The 23700-nt window shown below is 38.5% G+C and overlaps 1 protein-coding gene across 2 annotated transcripts in view; it reads right to left on the bottom strand.

The window, feature by feature from the left end:
- The window catches only part of strbp (spermatid perinuclear RNA binding protein), a 103579-nt gene that overhangs the window by 54792 nt on the left and 25087 nt on the right, over positions 1-23700 (bottom strand). For both annotated transcript variants that reach the window (XM_026174137.1, XM_026174136.1), the window contains exon 2: positions 10797-10887. The gene's annotated coding sequence lies outside the window, so the exon portion shown is untranslated. The remainder of the gene's footprint in view (positions 1-10796; positions 10888-23700) is intronic.

Raw genomic sequence — 23700 nt, 5'->3', positions numbered from 1 at the left:
GTTTTTCCTCAGTTCTTTTTCAGTCTCAGTCTCAGTATTCTTGGTATATTTAGTATCCTCACATGCAGCCTTTACTGGTTCATGTTTATTTATTATGTCTTTCAAGATCATTATTAATATTTGCACAATATAAAATTAATATTATATCCAGAAAATCAATTTAGTACCAGAAACAATTTTAAAATGTGATGCATGTGATCTTTTTTTAATTGCGCAATATAAATTGGTGTTTTCATTGTTAATTATTCATCCTGCTGATATGACGAGTAAAATGCGCAGATGCTAATACCACCGTTTAACAGTTCAGTTATTAATCATTTGTAACTAATTCCACCTGAGAAGTTATTAAAGACCAAAACAAACCATACCTAAAGTATTCTCTTTTGCAAGAACCTTGCAAAAAAGAATTGAAAGAGACAGATAATTTATGATACATCACTTTATTGACTAAAATCGATCTTTCAATTTGTAGAATAAATAAGACAAGGCAAGGTCAAACTTTTTGAACCCATTAATTGATTTCTAAGGACACATATGACCCTTTAGTTACCATTTTGATTCCTTCACCCCTTATTATTGGTTGATGACTTTCTTGCGATCTGAAATTGTAGGCTGCAAAAATATGCATTTACTGCTTCTCTTGAAGAATGATAGTGTTCAGTTACCCTACAGGGAACTATAAATGACTACACTGTAGTTCTTCCTTGACTGTGTCCAGGTGCAGGGCAGGATAGGTCAGAGCAAAGTGCTGATGAGATGGGAGAAAGCATAAAAAATGCTGATGTTGCCTTTGCAAGGGAAATAGATAACATTGACAGGGGAGTGTTAGTCCCCTCGGTCGATTATTAAAATGGAGAAAGCTGAACGCGTATGCAGTTCCTGCTGACGGTAGGTCAGACCATCTACCTGTCTGTCTAGCCGTTTATCTCTCAATCTCTCCATATATGTGTAAAACTACAGACAGATATATTTACTGTATATCTGATACGTATAGTATGTATTTGTATATCCACATCAACTTACTCAACTCAACTGTATGAGTACTGTCCTGCGTCAGTGTGGGGAATAAATAGACTATCACTATGCCAGAACTGAAGCATGCTGCAACCGTGTGTGTGTGATATAGTGTGTTCTGTGTGTGTGTGTGCACACTGGTAGGCTCCTGCTGTGCTGATTTCAGCAGGAACAGATGGTCCTGCCAGGCCTCTAGTGTGAGAGGACTTGTGAATGTGCATACTGTGTGTGTGTCCTGTTGATGTTCTCCTGTGTTTTTCCACAAATAATCTGCCACACTTACACTTCCTGTCTATTTTACATATGACTACACACATACACAGACCCACTGACACTGATTGTTGCAGTGTAAGTGATATCTTCGTGGTCTTTGGCCTACTTGTCTATTCCATTGACACTTAGCAGCTTAATCCTGCTTGAAAGGATCTTCACTGCTAAGCTCATGTTTGCCAACACACAAAGCTGTCGTGCCACCCACCACTTTGCTTGTGTGTGCCTGAGCAGGTCCGTGCATGTGCGACTGGTTATAAACACACATTACTGCTGCTAAAGGGTTAAAAAAATAACGTGAAGCACTGATGTGCCCAGTAAAATATATAAATGCACCAGAAACCAATAAAAATGCTGGGTATCGCCAACAAACAGCTAATTAGCAAAATATAAAAGATTTTTGAATCAAGGTTACATGAAACTAGAACCCACGCCCAACAACTAATGCTTTGGTGATTAAGTCAGTTAAATTCCTTGATATAGAGCACAAAAATTACATAAAATAAACCACTGTTACAAAGGAGTTGGGGGATGAAAATGTATTATTGCTGCTATTACCACTTTGACATTCCATTAACAACTTCAAATCCAATATCTTTTAATCCTAAAGGACTTTATCATACATTCTACAACTGCACTTTATTCATGTTTACCTGGAACTAGGCTGGCAAAGATCCAGGTAAGGCCAAAGCCAAAAAAATGGGTCACAGATCAAAGTGCCAGATCAACTAACCAGGGCAAATTAGCAAGATGTCGCAATCGGAAACATACGCCGGTGGGAGTGGAAAGTTCTCTAGCTAATCTACTAGCAATGTGCTAATTCACAAAATCACATGCAGCCACTTCATTTCAGTAATAACACAATGCACCAAGCAACACTGCAAAATACCATGTAAAAAACACATTTTAGATGGTATCTTACAATGTAAGAGTAGGTTTCATGTTTCCTGTTTCCTTATGAACCCAGTTGGGCATTTCATGTCAATGTGAGGCAGCTGAAGGAGAATGAACAGATGTTTGACATAAGGCCAGACTCTATACTGCACGAGGTCTTGTAGGGTGAGAGAAACGTTCTCTGGATAAATCTGACACCTCAGGAGGGGGATTTATCCCAAGAAAGACTACTTCATTATAGACTATTCCTCTTAAAATCTGTGTTAGTTGAGTTGTATGATGTGCAGAAAAACATCAAATATTGTTAACTTCAGAATTCTAAACCATCCTTAAGGTACTCAAGTTAAAGTTACTGTGCCAAGTGTGGAAAAATGCATGCTATGCACTTGTTTTTTTCTTTCCTTTATGTGATATGAGGCTGTAGGTATTAAAATTTCAGATTATCTTAAAATGTTGAACTATTGAGATGAAATTTGGAGATAAAAATTACACTTTGAGATAACCCGATCAGAAAAAAACTTCCATACATTCATAATAAAGAAGGAAAATCCTTGAAAGAGTTTTGGTGAGATGCTGATGCTCTTGTGTGCTTGGCATTGTCATTATGGATCGATTTATGTTTAGAAATGTGTCAAAAAACCTGATACTCTGTAAGCTAAAGAAGTAGCTTGGCTGACTGTAATAACCACTAAAAGACAAATCCTTCCATGTGCCTTGTACTGCGATTCTTCATTTCCCTCTGGCACCCTACGTTAAGCTCAGTTCTCTGAGTTCTGCTCTACTTCATCAAAATACCAGTATGTTTGAACACCATAAATATGACTTGCAAAGCCCTAAACATTTGGGGTGATGAGTCAGTGAAGTGTGACAGAGCAGAGGCATAGACTTGGTATTGAACACACAGTTTTGGGCAATCCACCGGTGCTATTAGGTGGACATTCTGACAACAATTTCATCTGGAATTCCAAATATATCAGCACTTCTGCCAGCAACTATCATCCCCACATCAGACACAAACATAAGCTATGGTTTTAGTAAACTACTTGCTGAAAACCTTCGTAAATGATGTTTGTGATTTACTCCAAATGTTGTGCTCGGAAACTCAAACACGTTGGCAATACGGCCAGGCACAAAAATGTCCGTGTCCACACCTTTCAGTCAAAAAACTGCCAGTGCACATATTTAGTAAATCCTCACAATAACTTTTTTACACCAAAACTGGGTTTTTCACTGGGCTTAAATATTAAAAATGATCTGGGCAGAATTGAGGCCAGAAATGATTTAATATGTAATGTTGTTAAAACCATCCAAATTATGAAATGCATACTGCAGTCGTGAACTCATTAGAACAGCTAGGGTTATCCAGATGTGAAGTAATCCCCTAATGGTCTTCTACTGTGATACACTGGACAAACTAGAAGGCACACACACACACACACACACACACACACACACACACACAGACACACACACACACACAACCACAAAGAACTGTTAGTGGTAATATGTCCACTCTCCCTCTATCGTTCCATTTTCATTAATAAAATCAGTAGTGTGGCGAGTGGAGACAGATGAGCAGATTAGCAAGATTTACTACAAAAGCTAAATCACATCCAGTATTTTCATATCCAGCAAGGATATAAAGTAACACTTCTGACAATAATAAGAGTAATAGGAGTGTGTCCTGCCATTCGTTCTCTTGCTTGTCATTGTTTTTCTCATTTTCACTCTGAAGCTATTTCCTCTCTGTCTTGTGTTCATACTGCAGAGAAAACAGTGTCTTGAATGCAGATTGCTTTACCTTTCAGATAAAGTGACCAACTATTGATTTCAGTAAAACTACAAACAAGAAAAAAGCACATTCATTCTTAAATAATAACAGATACCGGAGGCCCTGTGTGAACACATATATTCCTGTTACCTAAAAAAAACGGTTTATGCATGTCTGATAGTATTCCTAAAACGTGTGCCACATTAGGGAGCTTCATTTTCTCTCCCATCCCCCTTGCTTGTTAATCTGCACTGCTTTAGCAGCATCTGATCAGTGCCTCCATTCATTGCAGGTCAATTTGGGCTGTGTGCTCGATATGGCTGTCTCATTACACACTTCCTTCCTGTCTGTCTCTCCGACTCAGGGGAGAAGACGGTGGGACTCAGAGGCGAGAGGAAGGAACAGGAAGAGAGAGAAAGGAAAGGAAGGGTGGGACTTGATGGGGGCAGAGTGTGACCAGAAGGGAGGTTAGAAATGAGAAGATAAGACGGGGAAAAGATAGAAATATACAGAATGAGGGAAACAGAAAAGGTTTACAGTGTGTGTGTGTGTGTGTGTGTGTGTGTGTGTGTGTGTGTGTGTGTGTGTGTGTGTGTGTGTGTGTGTGTGTGTGCATGCAAGCCACAGGGACTATTGATGAATAATTAAAAACAATTTAGCATGAATTATGATTGACCCATCTTTTAAATTATCTGATTATCTTATATCTAATCTGATGATATATCCATATAAGATTAACACTTTAAAATGAAAGGAATATTCTAGTTATTTTTAAACCCAAGTTGGGTCTCTCTCATAAAGCAAGAAATCGACTCTCTAGCCTTGTGTATGTGTGTCTGATCACTGGCTTTCTTGATTAACATATGTCACAGAGTAAATAAAATGACAAACCTCTACTGACTTGACATTTATCGTTGCTCATGCATAACTGCATGTGTTCCTAATTTGGGCCTGATAATAATTTCAATAGTTCCTAAAAGGAAACACAAAATCATCAAAAAGCACCAATTATATTTTGGATGCCTGCAAAATGGAAGTCAATTACCACCAAGTCATCGGGGGGAAATTATCTTCACTGTACTGATTAAAATAAAGAAGCAGTTGACTAAGGTTACAGTATTATCATGGTCACAGTTAAGCAGAAAAAAAAGAACAGGAAAGGAACAGTGCCCCCTTGGACTGAAGTCGGTATCCTGACACATCTGTACTCAAAAGTTCACAATAAAAACTAGGGATGTCAACAGGACGGACACTAACTGTACCTTTCAATACCAACACTCTGAAAATGTGACAGCACATGATCATTTTTTAATTGCAAAGGTACCGTAGGCCCCATATTTACTGAGAAGTGCAAAACAACATTAATACTCAGATACTAATAGATATTAAAAATGATTGCAACAGTATTCATAAGAACAGTTTCAGTCTTCTCCTCCTCCAACTTCACACAACTTCACAAAGCACTGCAGCAGGACAGGCAGGCACACAGCCCCTTCCCCACTAGCAGCTGAACGCGTGAGCAGTAGCACAACAAACTTGGCGTGCATCTTGAAGACTGACAGCTCAGCTTTATGAGGAATCATGAGAGGTCAATAAAGTTCCTGTTTCAACAGCATTGGCATACTGTATTAAACAGTTATTATAAATATTAACTCGGCACACACCAACGTTAACCATTTAACTATTAGCAATTATAGCTGTCCATTAAGTTATTATTAAAGCAGTATCTAGCACGGGAATGTCAAACTTATATCACAGGCCACATAGACCCCACTTTGACTTTATGTGGGCCAGACTGATGATACTTCCCATTCTGTCAGTGTAAAAAGTTTAACTGTGCATTTAATCAATGAGATATCTTAATATAACGCAGAGATAAAGAAATGCTGATAAAGAAATGCTGCTGTAGTAAATTAAAGAAGTCTGTCAGGATGACTTTGGGCTTAAATTGCAAGAAGTAATGTGGAGAATTACAGATTTATCTATAATTTAATTACTTTGGTGAAGGAAAAGCTCCAAAACTTGTGAAAATGAAGTTAAAAGTCCAAAAATAGAGTTCTTCTTCCCACATTTTCCAAAGCCTTCCAGCAAGCCAGATTGGAGTCTTTGCCGGGTCGATTCTGGCCCCTGGACGTAATATTTGACATCCCTGATCTAGCAGCTGTGACTAACAATAAAACAATAATGAATAATGTTAGTGTCGGAGCTAGGCAGCAAACATTGCCAGTCCTGGCTGTCTGTAACATTAACAGACGGTGCTAATTTTACAAGATAACATGTTTTTTTTGCATGTGCGCCTAAAAAAATCCCCTTGAAGGTGAGAAAAGTCTAACAGCACTATACTGAAAGAGTGGCAGCTGAACTTAACAACTCTAGTTTATCAACACCACAAATACGGTTCTAAATCACCAGAAGCACTGGAAATAAACAGGGCTATATGTGAATACATTTACATGCCTCTTGATTTTGTCGCAAAAATGGTATCAAGATCCGAGTATTTTCCTGGGTGTCGGTATCGAGTTTGAAACTGTAGTATTGTGACAACTCTGACTTCCTTCTTTCCTTCTGTCATGGCTACTTTTGCTGCTAGAGGGCTTTGTCACTTGAACTTAAATGTGTCGTTTTGCTGCACTGCTGCTGTTTTACAATTTATAAAGTTAGAAGACTGACATCCTGCTGGTCCAACAGGTGAAGGTGTTTATCTGTCCAATGTGCTTTGTTGGAGAAAAGAGCCTTTTTCTCAAGCAGACTCTTGTGCAAGTATTTCACAGCCAAATGTCCAGCCACCACGGTCATAGTCGCTAACAAGAAGGAAAGCAGGCAGCAGAGAAAACCATCCTCACGCTCTGTCTGTTGGTTTTTTTTTAACAACTTCTTGGTCAAATGAATTAAAACAACATGTGACCAAAAATCTGCATCTTCTCTGCTTTTAGATTCAGACCTGCTCATCTGTGTGCAAGTGTGCGCATGTGGGGAAAGCATTAAACTGCACCAAGGCATTAGACAAAGGAAGGAAAGAGAGTGAGAAAGCGATTCAGGCTCAACTTTTCCCATTGGGATTGCTCACCATGGCTACGGAAGCATTTTCAGCCGTATGTGTGACATAAGGAAGTGTGAACAAGACACATGTAGACAAGGAGTGAATGAATGATAACATGGCGGCAATGAGATACTATCATGAGCTACTCAAATGAACCTATATGTAATGTTGCTAGGAAGAATCAGACTATATGCAAATTACACTGCAGTAAATATTATTTAAATCAGACTCTCAAATATTGGATAAATAAACATTGCAGATAAAGTTGCAAATCTCATGTTCCATATACAGGACTGCAGCTACTTATCCACAAGATACACGATCCCCTACAGAAAACACGCAAGGCGGCAGGAAAAAGCGGTGACCCAATACAAATGGAAAACAGAGAGCGAGAACAAACAGCAACAAGAGTCTATCACATCTCATCTTACAAGCAGACAATCAGACCCCATCCATATTTTAAGAGCTACGGAAAACTGTAACAATGGGCTGTCATGATCCAAGATTAGTGGAGGGCAGTTTTAATGAGGGGGAGGGCACAGAGGCATCGTGTTTCCACGCTGGCAGCCAAACTCCAGTATCTACTGAGGGCAATTTGTCAGAATTCGGTAACAAACCATCAGAAAGAGTAATTGAACTTCAGCAATAAATCCAATTTTGTAAAGCGTCATATTATGAAACCAAGCGAATTCAACAGTAGCTCAGTTACTGATCATCATCACAACATTTTATATTACTGTTGACTACAAATGACAACTTTTGGTTGTATCAGCAGTTTGCTGATCATTTACTATCTTTTCCTGAAAGAGAAGTAAATTGGCAAAAGGTTGGCTCGATACAAAACACAACTGTCTCCGTTTTTCCTCTGCAATAGGTTTGTCGACATTTGCATAAAGCCATATAGCCAATGTTAGTGATGATGAATTATTCATGGGGTATAAAGGGAAGAGACTTTTACAGTGTGGTCCTGCTTGACAGTTGTGTTATGGACCCACCAAATGTTTGTGTGTGTGTGTCGGTGCGTTTGTGTGCAAGGGTGTTGAGTTAGAGTCAGAGAGAGAGAGTCTAAGAGAGAGAGAAAGAGAGAGAGTGATGCGCTCTGCTACACTCACCGGCAAAGTCACTGCTTTCTCAAGGACACTGCGGCTAAGGGGCAAGAAAGAAAGAAAGAAGGGATGGCAAAGAAGAACAAGCCAGCATAGGAGAAAGACCCTTGGTAAAAGACTGAGAAAGATAAAGAAAGAAGCAGAGACTAAACTCTCTGCCTTGTGGTATACCTCTGCCAACCAGTGAAACTGCAGTTTATGTTTACTCATATAATATATGTATTCAGATAACCGTGGTCTTCACCTTTGACCAGCAAATTAGGTTTACTGTTTGTGGGCAAACAGAATAAAATTTCATCTACATGTTCCTGAGATATTGCTTTCAGCAAAATGTTACAAGGTCATAGTGACATTGATGTTTACATTAAAAAGCAAAAACAAACAAAGAAAATAACAAACAAATTATTTTTTTACCCCTTTAGTCAAAAAAACAAACAAATTTTTGAAAATCCTCAATATGCTATATTGACCTTGAGTCTGACTTGTGACAGCTGTGGACAACATGACTATCCACAGCTATCCCTGATGCTGAGATATAAAATGGAAAAAAAGACTGAATGTTGTAAGCAGCAGGCTAAAAAAAAGTCTAAAGAAAGAAGGTCTGATTATTTGGGATGAACATGGCAGCATGCTTGATTGTCTTTGTGTATGTATAACCAATTAATTTATTGGTTATTACAGTTCATGTTTAGGTTTATTCATAATTTATTCTAAATCACCTTATAGCTTTAAACTCAAAAACCTAAAACGAAAACAAATCCCAAAGATAGCGAAGTCCAATATAATGACCGATATTTTCATTCTCATGAAAACCCGACAGATAAACATGTGTTACGTTTAGTTTTTTAAGAATCTTTACCAAGATAATATTACAATTCAGTTTAAAAATAATCTTGTTTTTTTGTCATAACAAGTCGTGAATTAATTGTTTATACTCCACGCCTGCTTACATCAGCTGGTCGTGGTGTCTTTTTCGACAGGGAAGTTGCAGAGTGTGGACAAACTATGCAACATCTACACTTGGTCAAAGGGTCTTTCTCCTATCTTGTCTTTACTTTTTATATTTTCATTTAAATGTTGATAAGAAGATATTGGCAAATAGAAAATATTAGTCAATATATCAAATATATTGGTTGGGTTCTAACAGTATGTGTGGCATCTTAGTGTGGCTCAAAAATTATGTTAATTTGTGATTTAAGGACTAATGTCTGCAGCACCATTAACACAAACTAAATCTACTCACGGAACACTGACAAGCTCCCCAACTCAACATCCCAGCGAGCAAGCACACATGGTAAAGTTATGTTACTCACACTGTGAAGGAAAGCAGTCAAGCGTGTTTTTCTTTTGCCTGGTTCAGTCTCACCAGCAGTCCACTAAAACCTCTATAGCAATCAATTATTTACACATAAACACACACACGCAGACCCCAAAACAGTCCCACTGAGATGATAGTGGGGAAGACCGCTGGGTGAACTGCATAAAAGCTACTTTACATACATAAGTAGGCAGTTTACCAAAGCAGAGTGAACCCGGCAACCACTAGGACCACAGCCCCTGATCCACTGTGATCAGTAAATATGTTTAACTTAAATTCATTGTCAGTGTGAGACCACAATGAAAATGAAACCACAAATGAAGATGAGGCACTCATTTTTCTCAGATAATATCAGGATAAGTTGTAATGTACAAAAACTTCTACAGACGGTTGGGAGTGTATGAGATATACACAGAGACAGAGGAGCAGATCTTCAGGTATATGTATACTTTTCCAACAGGTTTGAAGGTTAAAAAGCAAACAAACAAAGAAAAGGAAAGGAAAGCAGCAAATTCATATTGCTAGTAATTTTATTTTGTCAGTCAACTATGTAAACAGTTGGCCAACAAATACATCTGTCAACCCATCAATAAATTGCATTGATGAGTAAGCAGATGTTTTAACAACATAGTAGGTACACAGACTGTTAACTGGGGGAACATATTGTACAAGCTAGCAAAAATACATGTATTATAGGGAAGTGGAAAAACACATAAATGTGTGATACCCGTTTATGTGTACCCATAAATCAAAATCAGACTTGCGTGTGCGCGCACACACACACACACACACACACACACACACACACACACACACACACACACACACACACACACACGGTACAAAAATTCCAATTAAGATGTAAATCTTGAATTTGACCGGATTCCATCTGTTCACTCACAAGCAAATTCGGCCCCTCTTTAAAACCTTTTGTATGCTGATGGGGGAACTGTTTCTATTTAGCAGATTTATGATGGAATTCTTTTTGCCGAATAGTTCCCAAAGCGTTGCTGAACATCTGTCTCTTTTCCTCTTTTGGCCAAAAAAAATCCCTTCTTTGATCGTTTTCTAGGTAAAATTCAGCACAAAATAAAGCCGTGTCTATATTACTTAAGTATGAAACCGTCATTTCTTTTGAACAGCCTCTGATGAAAGCACTAATCTTGAGAAGGGTAACAGAAAACACGAACAGACTTAGTTTTGGCCTCAGTGGGCTCAGTGCATCAGTCTCTTTGCTACAGGGCTTGTCTTGCTTTCAGAATTACTGGTCTAAACTGTCAACACTGAGCCACCCAACTATAGCAGTAGCAACACTTTAAACTACAGTGTGAAACAGAGTTCAAGACAGCCTACAGAGGTACAGTATACAGACTACTCACTCACCCTCCTTTGGCCTCCTATTGGTTTATCTGTCCACTTTTCCCCCTGTCTGTCAGTTTGGAGTCACGGTGTTTGAGCAGGCAGGGTTCAGCACCTGAGAAGACACAAGTTTAAAGTCTGGTCAGTCACTACAACGGCACTTAAGGGCAATGTTCTGCTTGACTTAAAGCGATCACAGGGGGAGAACGTATCATAAGACAGATATTTTTCACTGCAAAACTTGCTTTACTTTACTTTTTCCTTTGCCTTCATCAGAAACATCAAAAAGAAAGGGGATAGGGAAAACAAAACCTTAGCTAAAAAATTTAAAAAAATTATTAGAATTGTAGCAAACATTTCTAAAAAGAAACTACAGAGAAATTATTGCATCTCTCTCTCTTTTTTTCCTCTCGTAGAAAATGAAGAAGTGCACCAACTGGCATAATCTTCGCTAACCAGAAAACTGACCCTAAAGAGGAAGTAGACTATTATTTGCATGTGTCACTTAACACAGCAAAGTGTTTGAAACGAGAACTTGCATGCAAACAGTTCGATCACATTGCACTCTATCACAGAACTATCTATGAAATGCTGTTGTTCATTCCTCTAAGACTATCTATTAATTTAGCTGCACAATTCATGCAACATTAGCCACTTCCCAATGATGACATAATTTACTACCTGACGCATTTTTCTTCCATAGAGCCATCACAGCACAAAAGGTTGCTTATTTTTGTTATGATAAGCACTTACTACTTTTCACCTCGCTCTTCTACTTCTCTTACACAACTACCTTTTCATAGTTGCTGAACGCTTCCTGGTCCTATTTCACAATACAACCTTGCTCTTTTCTTTTAACAAGCTTTAGTCTAGAAAGAAAATTATGAAATAGTTTTGTATTAATACTCTGATAACACATTGCTGGTTTATGTTCTGTGTTTCTGCGATGCAGTAAAAGGTATGATTGATCTGCTTTACCAGGAAAGTTGTCACGATGTCCTGAATTCAGTCCCAATCATTCCAAAATCATATCACACACCCCTACTTTAGAATTAAATAAACAAAAACGTGTTAAGGTGGCAGATGGTAAGAAGTGCAGCTGTGCTGATAGCAACAGATTGTGGAAAATTGTGCAATATTAAAATTGGGTAGTTGCCATTAATAATTTCTAGAGCCTACAGTCTGCCCTGTTAAGCACAGTTTTATCACATTTCAAATTCACTGCTAAAACACATTAAAGAATAACAGATGAAACAACTGGAGACAGTAAATGATGGGTTTTTCATAACACAGTAAAGACCAACCACCTTTGAATGGTGGATCATGGTGGTAAAGATTTTGGTTGCACACCTTCTTTATGTGTGCACTGAAGAGATTTCTGAGTATAGGTCTGAGAAGCTATATACTGTTGTATATTACAGTCAAATCACTAACCTATGAGACACTTTGTGAAAAAAAGAAAAGAAATTGATGTTCCTGAAAAACCAGATATAACAGACTGACAGTGGCGCACCCTCAAAAAAAAGTAACAAGACACTATCATACAGCCAAGAAAATCAAAGCAAAACAAATAGTGAGTATTTGCTGTGTGTTCTTTCGAGAAGCAGTCACACCTTGGATAATAGAGCATAAATAAGGTGCGGCACTGGCAGGTGTAATGGATCTCATGGTTCTGCAAGACAAACTGGTTTCCAGAGATTTTGTTTGTCAGTCTATTCATTATGTTTACACGTGCATGCAAACACAGGACGCTGCAAAGACTGCACACACACACACACACACACACATACAAACACAGGCACATTTTAATGCTTTTTACTAATTGTGTTCACTAAATTGTGTACACTCACTGGCCACTTTATTTGGTACACCTGTTCAGCTGCTCATTAATGCAAATTAACAGTCTAATTATCCAATCACATGGCAGCAACTCAATGCATTTGGGCATGTGCACATTATCAAGACAGCTTACCTAAGTTCAAACTGAGCATTAGAATAAGAAAGAAAGGTAATTTCTTTCACTTTGAAGGTGGCATTGTTGTTGGTGCCAGACAGGCTATCAAACCTTGACAAAGATGGGCTACAGCAGCAGAAAATCACACCAGGTGCCACTCCGGTCAGCTAAGAACTATCGCTCTGTCGTGGTGAAGAGAGAGCTGAGGCTGAGGCTACAATAGGATTAAATAGGATTAAAATTCCAAAAATTAGACAATATGAGTGACTGGATAAGCACTGAGTCTTGATTTCTGCTATGACATTCAGATGGTGGGGTCAAAATTGTGTGCAAACAAATTAAAGCACCCTGCTTTGTGTGGTGCAGGGGATGTTTTCTTTGCACACTTTGGACCCCTTAGTAGTAACTGTGCATTGTTTAAACCCCACCGCCTACCTGAGTATCGTTGTTGACCGTGTCCATACCTTTATGACCACACTGTTATAAAGGTGTTTCCAGCACCTTGTTGAATCTATGTCATATGGAATTAAAGAAATGCTGAAAGTAAAAGTGGGGCCAACCAAGTACTAACAAGGTACATCAAATAAAGTGGCCGGTGAGTGTATATTTCACTTTAATGATGTTATTTTGCATGCTTTTGGGGTGGGGGGGGGGGGGGGGGGGGTTAAGCACCTCAGGGTCTTGTTTATGAGTGACAGGAGAAGGGAGCGGGAGATCGACGACGGATTGGTGCTATGGCTGCTGTGATTCGGACGCTGTATCAGTCCATCGTGGTAAAGAGAGAGCTGAGTGTAAAAGCGAAGCTCTCAATTTACCAGTCGAGCTACGTCTCTACCCTCACCTATGATCACAGGCTGTGTGTAGTGACCGAAAGAATGAGATCACAGATACAAGCAGTGGAAATGAGCTTCCTCCGAAGGGTGGCTGGCCTCTCCCTTAGAGATAGTGTGAGGAGTTCGGCTATACAAGAGGGGCTCATAGTAGAGGCTCTGCTCCTCCACATCGAAAGGAGCCAGTTGAGGTGGTACGGGCATCTGACAAAGATGCCTCCTGGGCGCCTCCTGGGTGAGGTGTTCTGGTCATGTCCCACCGGGAGGAAGCCCTAGGGCAGACCCAGGACACGCCGGAGAGATTATATCTCTCGCCTGGCCAAGGAAGGCCTTGGCATTCCCCCCTTTAATGTAAGGCATAATCTGCTTGTCTTTTTGAAATTTTGGTTTCTCTGTGTGTGTGTGTGTGTGGGGGGGGGGGGGTATCTGGAAGGTTTTATATCATTTAATTAACAAGAACAAAGCACTACTCAGCAACTTGGGCCATGTAGAGTATGCAAATATGAACCCTTGAATAGCTAAGCTAAAAGTTAATTAGGACATGTTGTTAATGCTTTCTATGAGTACACTGAGTGCAGACCAACTATTCAAAACAGACACAGCAAAATAAAAAAATGCACCATTATGGGGAAATTTAAAAAACAAAAAATAGAGCATTTTATGCTAAAGATTGCCCATCATTAAGTAAGCAGTCTTTCAGTTTGATAATAATGCATTACAATTTGTGTGGCATATCCTGTGGCAATATTCTGCAGCAACTGACACATAAATTAGATCTCCCACAAAACAGAGATTTAAAGCCACTCTGTAATTACAGATGTGAACATTATATCCTAAAAAAATCTCTTCATATTGTTATTTTTCACAGAAAATGTGACAGATATATTATGCAGAGGTATAGTAAGGAACGAGATTATGTTTAGAAAATCACTTTTTACACCTCTTTAGCGCTGGAAAAGTGACACAGATGTGTATTAGTTTCCTTTGTTGCAGAGCACTACTGCAGGAGTTGTCGAATTTCCCAGAGGAACCCACCCGAGGGATTAATAAAGTTCTATCTTATCTTATCTTATCTTAACTAAGACATACGGCATTGTCAGATAACAATCACCATCGACTGGCACGGCTCTTAATAGAGAGCTCGAAGGAAGAGAAAACAAACATTGTGTCGAGCACTATTTAATTTGCCAATCCTTCACATTTAATTTGCAAACCATTATTGATAGCACAAACAAGAATCTTGATGTCAAACTGAGACGCAACGGTGCAATGAAGCGTAGGCCAAGACATGATTTTACGCTACAGTAGGAGGTATAGGAATTTTACTCAATTCATAAACCAAAAACCCTTAAAAAAAATTTTTGTTTTTACATATGGCCAGAAAAAACACAGATTTGGACTGAGAGGCCTTTCAGAAGAGTAAGGTACTTTCAACACAGCCGAGGGAAGCTGGAGACAAAGATGACCAAGCAAATTACACACCTAACCCTAACCCTTATTTTCTGACCAGCAGGAAACCCCCTATTAATTACTCAATTTAATAATTCCTCAACCAAACAGCAAAAAGTAAAATCCACATGCTTTCAGAGCAACTGCCTCACATAATAAAGGAATTATAGCTAAAATCTCCACTTTTTAAGAAATGCCTACAAACATGCCTTAGTTAACAGTTAGAGGTGGGAATCACCAGAGGTGTGGACTCGAGTCACATGACTTGGACTCGAGTCAGACTCGAGTCATTAATTTTATGACTTTAGACTTGACTTGAAAAAATGTTCTAAGACTTGTGACTTGACTTGGACTTTTACACCAATGACCTGGGACTTGAATTGGACTTGAACCGGTTTACTTGAAAAGACTTGATATTTTACCCCAAATATAAAATTTAACATGCATATTATATAGAGATTGAAAATGTGACGTCATTCACGGGTAGAACCGCAAAGGATTCTGGGAACTCGTGGCAAGCGGTACTAGCGCACGCAGGCTTTCAATTGAAATCAGTCACACAGCGATAAAAAGAAACACAAAAATGTCAAGAAGCTGTTGTATTATTAACTGCAATAGCCGGTCGCATGACAGCCACGGGAAGCCGACGGGTAAAGAGATCGGTTGTTATCGGATTACGTCGTTGAAGAAAAATTGTTCGAGCCATGTTTCCGAAGTAACAAAGAGGCGACGGATGGCCTGGATTGCAGCCATTCAAAGACCAAATATAACGTCCCAGAACACACCAGCTCACAGGTTAGTCTGCTCCAAGCATTCCCACAAAGGTCAGTCTGCTGTTGTAGTTAATGCGTCATTTTTCTTAACATAATTGGTGATATAGGTTACAAGCAAGTCTGGCGCTGAACAGAAATTGTCGCTCCTTTGTTTATTGTGCATAAATAGTGAATTGTCCTGACACAATATTGCGTTTCGCTTGTGTTATTATGGTACATTGACAAAAACATATACTTTTATTCACAGAGTAAAACAGTTGTTTTGTATCACCAATTGCCCAGTACGATTACAGCATACAATATTATTGTCACTGCTACATTTCTGTGATGGGTACCAGAAATTATTTCCACTGCTAATTAATTACCGTTGAGCGCAAAGGTCCTATTAATAAACGGTTAACGAATGTGTATTTATGAAGACAATTTGTGAGACTGGTAAACTTATGATACGTACGATGGTCTTTCGTTCTACACGGTGCATTTCAAGGTCCTGTACCCATCCGTCGGTAAACTGTACCTGGGCTTGTTGCAGTGACCGGAAGTTACTAAACTTCACGAGTGTATGCACTCACTCCAAGAACCGTATGATTATAAATATGCATATAAATATGCTACGATGAGATAGCTGACTTCATCTAACTAGCAAATGTTTTCCAGGCTACGTTGGTGATGCAGTTTTTTTTTAATGTGTATGATATTTTTGTCATGCGATTTGTCCTACAACCGCATCCAAGAATAACATGCAGCTTATCTCAGAACTGTCGGTGAAAATTATTCTTGGAGCTAGGTTTAATTGAGCTGCATTTTAAAGAGGTGCAATTTCACAATTTGTGTATATTTTCTAAGTTCACTATTTTGTCATGTGTTGAGAAAAACACAGATATAAAAATTACATGGTCTAATATTTACATTTAGCATATAACTGCAACATGCTTTTTTTCGTTTTTTTTTTAAGACTCGAAAGGACTTGAAATTCAAAATTTCAGACTTGTGACTTGACTCGGACTTTTACACCAGTGACTTGAGACTCGACTCTGACTTGCCTGACATTACTTGAGACTTGACTTGAGACTTGAGGATAAATACTTGAGACTTACTTGAGACTTACAAAACAATGACTTGGTCCCACCTCTGGGAATCACCATACATCCCATGATACGATATTATCACAATACTTAACGCACGATACGATATTATTGCAATTTTTTTTAAATATTTTGCGATATTCAGATTCTGTACATAAAGGTAAACTTTATCAATATTCATTTTATCTAATATCAAAGTCTTACACTCAGTCTTTCTCTCATTTCAGTCAGTTTTATTGTTGACAAACTGAACTGTTTGTATTACAGTCTAGTCCAACTTAACTGAATGCAACCATCTGGTACAATTATAGCTATTCTGAACTATGCAATTTATGAAAACTATGCAGCCCCTTCAGCAACTGAAGAATTTGAAAGTAAATTAAAACAAAATATAATTTTACATTAAATAAAAAAGTTTTAAACTTAATTCAAATAAAACATGTCTTAAATTAAAATAAGTAAACTGTCATGTTTATTTCTGCCAAAAAAAAAGTTAAACACATTTGGACAGTGAAGAAATGTCAGGATTCTTGCTCAGAAAAAGGAACATGAAGTCAGAGCATGTTCCAGTCCACAAAAACTTTTTTTGTAACAAAATATCGATTTCTGCTGTCCCTGTATCGATACATTATTAGCAAACAAAATATCACGATACTACACAGTATCGATTTTTCCCCCACCCCTATTAACAGTATAAATGTAAAGCTGCAAAGATTTCTGCTGCTTCTTGGCTTGTTGTGTACGAAATGACAACATTTAGATTAAAATTGTGGACACCAAACAAAGTGGCTCCTGCTGTGCAGGAAACTAATGGGAATACAAATAAATAAACAAACAGACATGTCTCCATTTACACTCCTATCAAGGTCAGGGCTGTGCTCTCTGATGCACATGCTTCATGATACTATGCAACAGAATACACCGCTACCCTCATTTTCCACACGTCTTATTAAAGAACATTGTCACCCGGGGCCTTTGAATTCACTGGATAGATTTTAAAACCTTTCATCCTTCATATTTTGTGGGTTTCATGTGCTGAGTACAGCTACCTTCACCATGCTTTTGTCTACTGTGGATTACTCACAGAATCCCAGATAAAAGAGACTTTTTCATTAGTATAGAGCCCTCATAGTGTAATGTGTGCGGATGTTGCCATTAGTCAGACAATAACGTACTTCTGTTGTGTTGTATTAGTGTGTGGGGTTTTTTTTTAAACTGCTACAGCTATCAATGATTTATTAGGTTATCTGAGTGCAGCATGTTGAATATCTAGGGTTTATTTGATATTAATTCAACTCATGACATAAGTTGGCCCTCTACATTTGGGACTCTACTCCATTTCTTTTCACTGCTGTTGACTTATTATGGTGAATCATTTTCATTACAGCCATGCTCTTGCACACACCCATCAACTTTATATTCATTCAAAAAATATAGACAATTCTCTGAAATAATTAAGCTCTCCTGAGGACGGTGTGTGTGTTGAGTACGTGAGCTATAGCCTATGCTTTTCCTAGCCCAAGGTGAATATAACCAGACAATTAAAAAAGTCACAGTGAGACATACACTCTGGAAGAAACCCTGGAAATGTTTTTCTCTTTTCATATTTCCTCTTTGTAGAGAAGGGCCAACCCATGGATCTCTACTGACTCAGCCTTGGCTTTAAAAATTCCACTCAGGAAACAACTAGAAGGGGACGGGGAAACAAACAGAATATGAGCACTGGGTAGAAAGGGAGATAGCATGTGATTCGGCACTATAGAAAATCCAGTGATACCGCAGAATGATTGAGGGTAAGAAACAAAGATGTCGGGAAACAAGTATACATCAGGAATAAAAACTAAAAGGTGCCAGGGTGTTTCTACGTTCAACCTGTTGTTCTTCATTCCTGTGGAGGAAGCTTCGCTTTTCCTCCTTCCACTCAACAACAAAAGCAATCTAAGGTCATACAAATGAAGCCGTTGCATAGTCATTTACTGCCGTCTGCCTTTCTTTATCCTTAGAAGTAAGAGCTAAAAGAAATTAAATAGCCTGTCCTTGTAAAAGAAATGATCCTGAAATCAGTTCAACTGAATCAGAAATATTCAATTTGAAAGTAAAACCCTCACCTATTCTGCTTTAACTACAAAAAAAATAAAGAGGCTTAAATTTCTGTACTACAGTGCCGGTCTGATGTGAGAAAAATTCATGAGAATTTAAATGAGAGCTACCACTGCACAATCAAAAGGACACGCTCAGCTAAACCCTCCAAATTCTCTAAAGGCCTCAAGCCCAATTAGAAAAGGAATGACTTCTATTTAGAAGAGAAGAAACTGTTGTAATGCTATTTCAGCATTGTATCTTTCTACTATTGAACAAAGGGTTTCTCTCCCCTTTGTTCTGCAAAAAAAAAAGTAAAAACAGATCATGACAGCTGGAGTAAGCAAAATTGTCGTGCAGCAACTTTTCACTTTTCTAAAAAACATTACAAATAAATAAATAACTAATAAAAAAAAAACCCTGCTGTTAAAAAAACACATCCACAGAAGGATCAACACACCTCTGCAAAGACTCAGTTCCTTGTTAGGAACTGAGATTACACATCTTAGTTTCAAACATCACTAGAGACCCCTCTATTACACAGCACGACTTTCTGCTTAGTCACTGATCCTGATGTTAGGATTTCTTCTCATTATTAGGTGGAAACGCAGTGCAGGGGAGAGAAGTCTTCAAAGATGCTCCCTGAAATTACCACTTACAAATTAGGATGTGTTAACAGATTAACCTGTTATGCAGCAGAAAACATCCCCGACATTAATGCAGTGTAGATAGCATAATCGAGACATGTATGGACAACCCAGAAAGGTGGACACACAAAGAAAAGAAACTGCTACAGGTTATTTTGTATCAGAGATAAGAACACTGACAAAGCTATCACTGGCAGTTTATTTTAATTTTATATTTATTATTTTGAAAATCAACTGCACTGGGTGTTGATTTTGGTTTCCTCCAGAATACAGATTGGAATCGACCAAAACAATTACAATTTCTGCAACCTGCTGACACTGATTTTTGCCAATTTCTATTTTCTCTCAGTAACTAAGATCATAAAAACAAAAATTACCTTTTCTTCGATGCACAATAAAAGAAATGAATAAACTTTACAAATGTTTTTCCCTAAACTGCAGTAAGTTACAGGATATTCTCTCAACTGAACAACTGAAAATAAAACTATAAAAAGAAAAATAGTGCTCTGCTACTGGAAAGAGGTACAAGATAATTAACTGAAAATCAGGTTCTGTAAACCTACCTTATCTTACAATAAAACAAACAGAGAAAAAAAACATTATTTTATTTTTCAGTATGTTTATAACTTCCACAGATAACTGCTTTAACCCATTGCTCATACCGAGGCTCAACAAGCCTTACTGGTGGCTGGTTGTTGTTGGCTGTGAGCTTTGGATAGTTTTAGCCACTTGGCCTTCGCTAGCATCTTTAAAATGTTCCGCTGAGTGAGGAGGATGTAAGTTTCTGGTTACAAAGGCTTTCATGGTGGTCCTCCCATGGTTTACTTTGGCAAACTTTTTGTCCTCACTCACAGTGACGAGCTTCCATGCTACTGACATGTTAGTGTGTGATATGAATGTGCATGCGACCATTTGCCTGCACTTTTTTGCGCTTGCTGTACAAGCATGAAATGGATAAGCTTTTAATCAGCCATACATGATTCTGACCAGCTGGTAACTGGAAATGAGACGATTCAGGCCCTTGGCCAGTCGATTGATGCATCTTTACTCACAAACATTAATCTCAGCCTGCTTAAAAAGCTCAGATTAGTATTAGTTTTCCTTACTTCTTTATGAAATCTATGACAACACACTGCAAAAAGTAACAAAACAATTTTATGAGCAAAACTAGAAATGACAAGCTGCAGTCAAAACTGGGAATTCTCCTTTAAAAGCAAAATATGAGCATATGCCTGCCCGTCAGCAAAACACTGGGCTATAAAATGGTCTATTTGATGCCACAGCTATGAAAAGTGTTTCATCCCATCCAATTAGCCATGCTAGTGTTTGAAACCAACTGATGCGATTCAGTCTTTTTCTACTTTATGGACCATGGTGAATAACTTTGCTGAAAGAAACAGAAACAAGAAAAAGGCAGGCAGACAGACAAGGAAGGGAAATAAAAAAGAGAAGCCTTGACTCCTTGTGATTCCTTCACCCACACTTGTATCAATACACACACACCGCACAATAACCACACAAACACTAAATGAGAAAGAGTGACTAACACTCGCCCTGGGCTTCATGCAGTAGCTCTTAACAAATTCAAGCCTTACCCAATCATTTCCCTTCTCTCCGGGTTGCCATAGCTACAGCCTGTCTCTGTTTCTGTACTTTGGGAAGGGTGAGACTTTACCACTGTCAGTGCATGTGCGTGTGTGTGTGAGAGAGACAGAAAGAGAGAGGAAATGTGTGTGTTTTTGTGTACTCTGTTGTAACCTCACCAGATGGGGTCTTAACACTTCCTCTCTGTCAGCCTTGTATTCACTCTTAGATGGGAAGGTGTGAGATAACAGAGAGGTGAGCTATGCTGAGAGAAGAGGATTGTTGGGAAAATAACTACAGTCTTGTAACTCCTCCTGTGTCATCCCATTTCAGTATTGAATGAGCAACAACCTGACTTCTACTCTCGGGGCAAAGCACTATGTAATCCATAAATACATTTTTTTTAAAAAACACATAGTACAGTATCAGCAAATACAGCTGGGTAATTGGATGCTGAGGCAAAGGAGTGGTTTCTCAAACAATAAAAAAATCTTATAATCCTAATTCGTATTTAAAAACATAGTGGATTAAGCGACTTTTTTGTTACACTTGACCACTTGATATGTACTTCTACAGGTAGTGCCAAATGTTATTTTAAGTACCAGAGCTCAGATGCAACAATCTGCTGTTTAGGTAGACGACACACAGATTTTACTCAGTTTGTTAGATTACTAATCACAGTAGCATGCAACTGCTATCAGAGGAGGCAGAGAGAAAATGAGCAAGTGAGTACGCATGTCAGCGAGCGAGACACAACGAACACTCCAGAGTTTGCACGCATCTTCTACTGCTAGCGTAGAAGATCCATGCGAGCGCTCAGGTCATGAAAGTCAACGGACTGACAGAGATGGAAGCGTGCATGTCTTCAAAAGTGTGAATTACACCAGATGCCACCTTGCAGGTGTGTGTGCTTGTTTGATATCAGGTAGATGACAAGAACGATATAAACACTTGAGGATCAACATATCACTAAAGCTCCCACCATCTGCCCGCCAGCAGACAAATATAAACACAGTCTCCTCATACTCTGCTATTTCTTTATCTTCCAGTATCGCTCCACTTTTCTCTCTCTTCTAGCTCTCTGCAGTCCTGCCATCCGTCATCATTAGGAGGCGAATAGATGACCTGTCTACACACTCTCTGTCCATTTATTCTCTAGAGGAGAGGAGAGGAGAGGAGAGGAGAGGAGGATGAAGGGGGGATTTGTGATTCATAGAATAAGGCTTGATTAAATAAAATAAGGAAAAGTGTTGAATAAAAATCTGTGGTCAATGAATTTTGCTCCTCTAATGTACACAGTAATATTTAGAATGATCATTTTACATATGTGACCTAGAGATGATCATTAAGGAAACTCCTGCACTTTACCTGATTAACTGATTTCATCACTTTTACGGAAAGCTCTTACAATTCACTCTTATAGTATGAGAGTGAATTTAGAAACATATTTTGTGATGTTAGTTAGGTTGCTTAGAGATTAGGTAGGATCCAGGTGAAGACCAAATATCAACTTTTGACCAAAGGTATTTAAAACATATTTTTAATGGTCAAAATAAAAAAAGTGTGATAGATAACATAAAATGGGGTAAAATTTACACTGTATGTGTGCGTGTGAGTGTGTGTGCACGCAGTCAGCTATAAATGACACCAAAATAAGGTAGATGCTTCAGTGTGTTCTGGCGTCAGGTTGTGTTACCAGACTACTTTGGTACAAACAGTCACTGGGAGGTAAGCTGGATAACCAAATGAAAAATCCAACAGCATTTGGTGCTTCATGAGTATTAACTTTGGAACCTGCATGTTTATTTATAACATTTATGCATTTACTATGTATTTATTTATCCTTTATTTAACCAAGAAAAAAAACCCTCTTGAAATTAAAAATTCATTTTACAAGAGTGTTCTGGCAGTATAATCATAAGTTTAGTTAAGATTAGTAGCACATACACACACACACACACACACACACACACACACACACACACACACACACACACACACACACACACACACACACACACACACACACACAGAGCCAAATCCATACACTGTAACTAAATCATAACCAAAATGTAAATCCTGAAATGAATAAAAAAATAATAGATATAATAAGTATAAGTTTGCTTTCATTTATTATGATTTTGAACAATCAAAATCAATATCCTCAATCAATCAATGGGTTGACTGGGCTTTATTTTTCTAAAGGACAAGGAGGGATCAAAGCCAGTGGACATATAGAAAAGATTTAGATATATAGGAAAGGGAACGAAGGACAGAATGATATGAGACAAAAGGATGGCTATAGCTAAGATGGAGGAGGAAGAGGAGGAGAGCGTAGGGAAGCGTATGGATGAGGGGAGGACGATCAGAGGACGAAGTATTGTCTCCTGGTAATATGTAAAAATAACTCTGCTGCTGCTTAGTGGAGGAGCTAACTGGGTCAGAGAATTCCCACAGAGAGAGAGAGAGGAGAGAGAGCGAGAGGTATCACAGTGATTCAGGATGCAGTGTCAGTGTGAAGCAGGAG

Source organism: Astatotilapia calliptera, chromosome 7 (assembly GCF_900246225.1).
Source record: "Astatotilapia calliptera chromosome 7, fAstCal1.2, whole genome shotgun sequence".
Classification (NCBI taxonomy): Eukaryota; Metazoa; Chordata; class Actinopteri; order Cichliformes; family Cichlidae; genus Astatotilapia; species Astatotilapia calliptera.
Note: the sequence above shows the minus strand (reverse complement) of the source record. Positions and strands in the feature narration are given on the sequence as shown.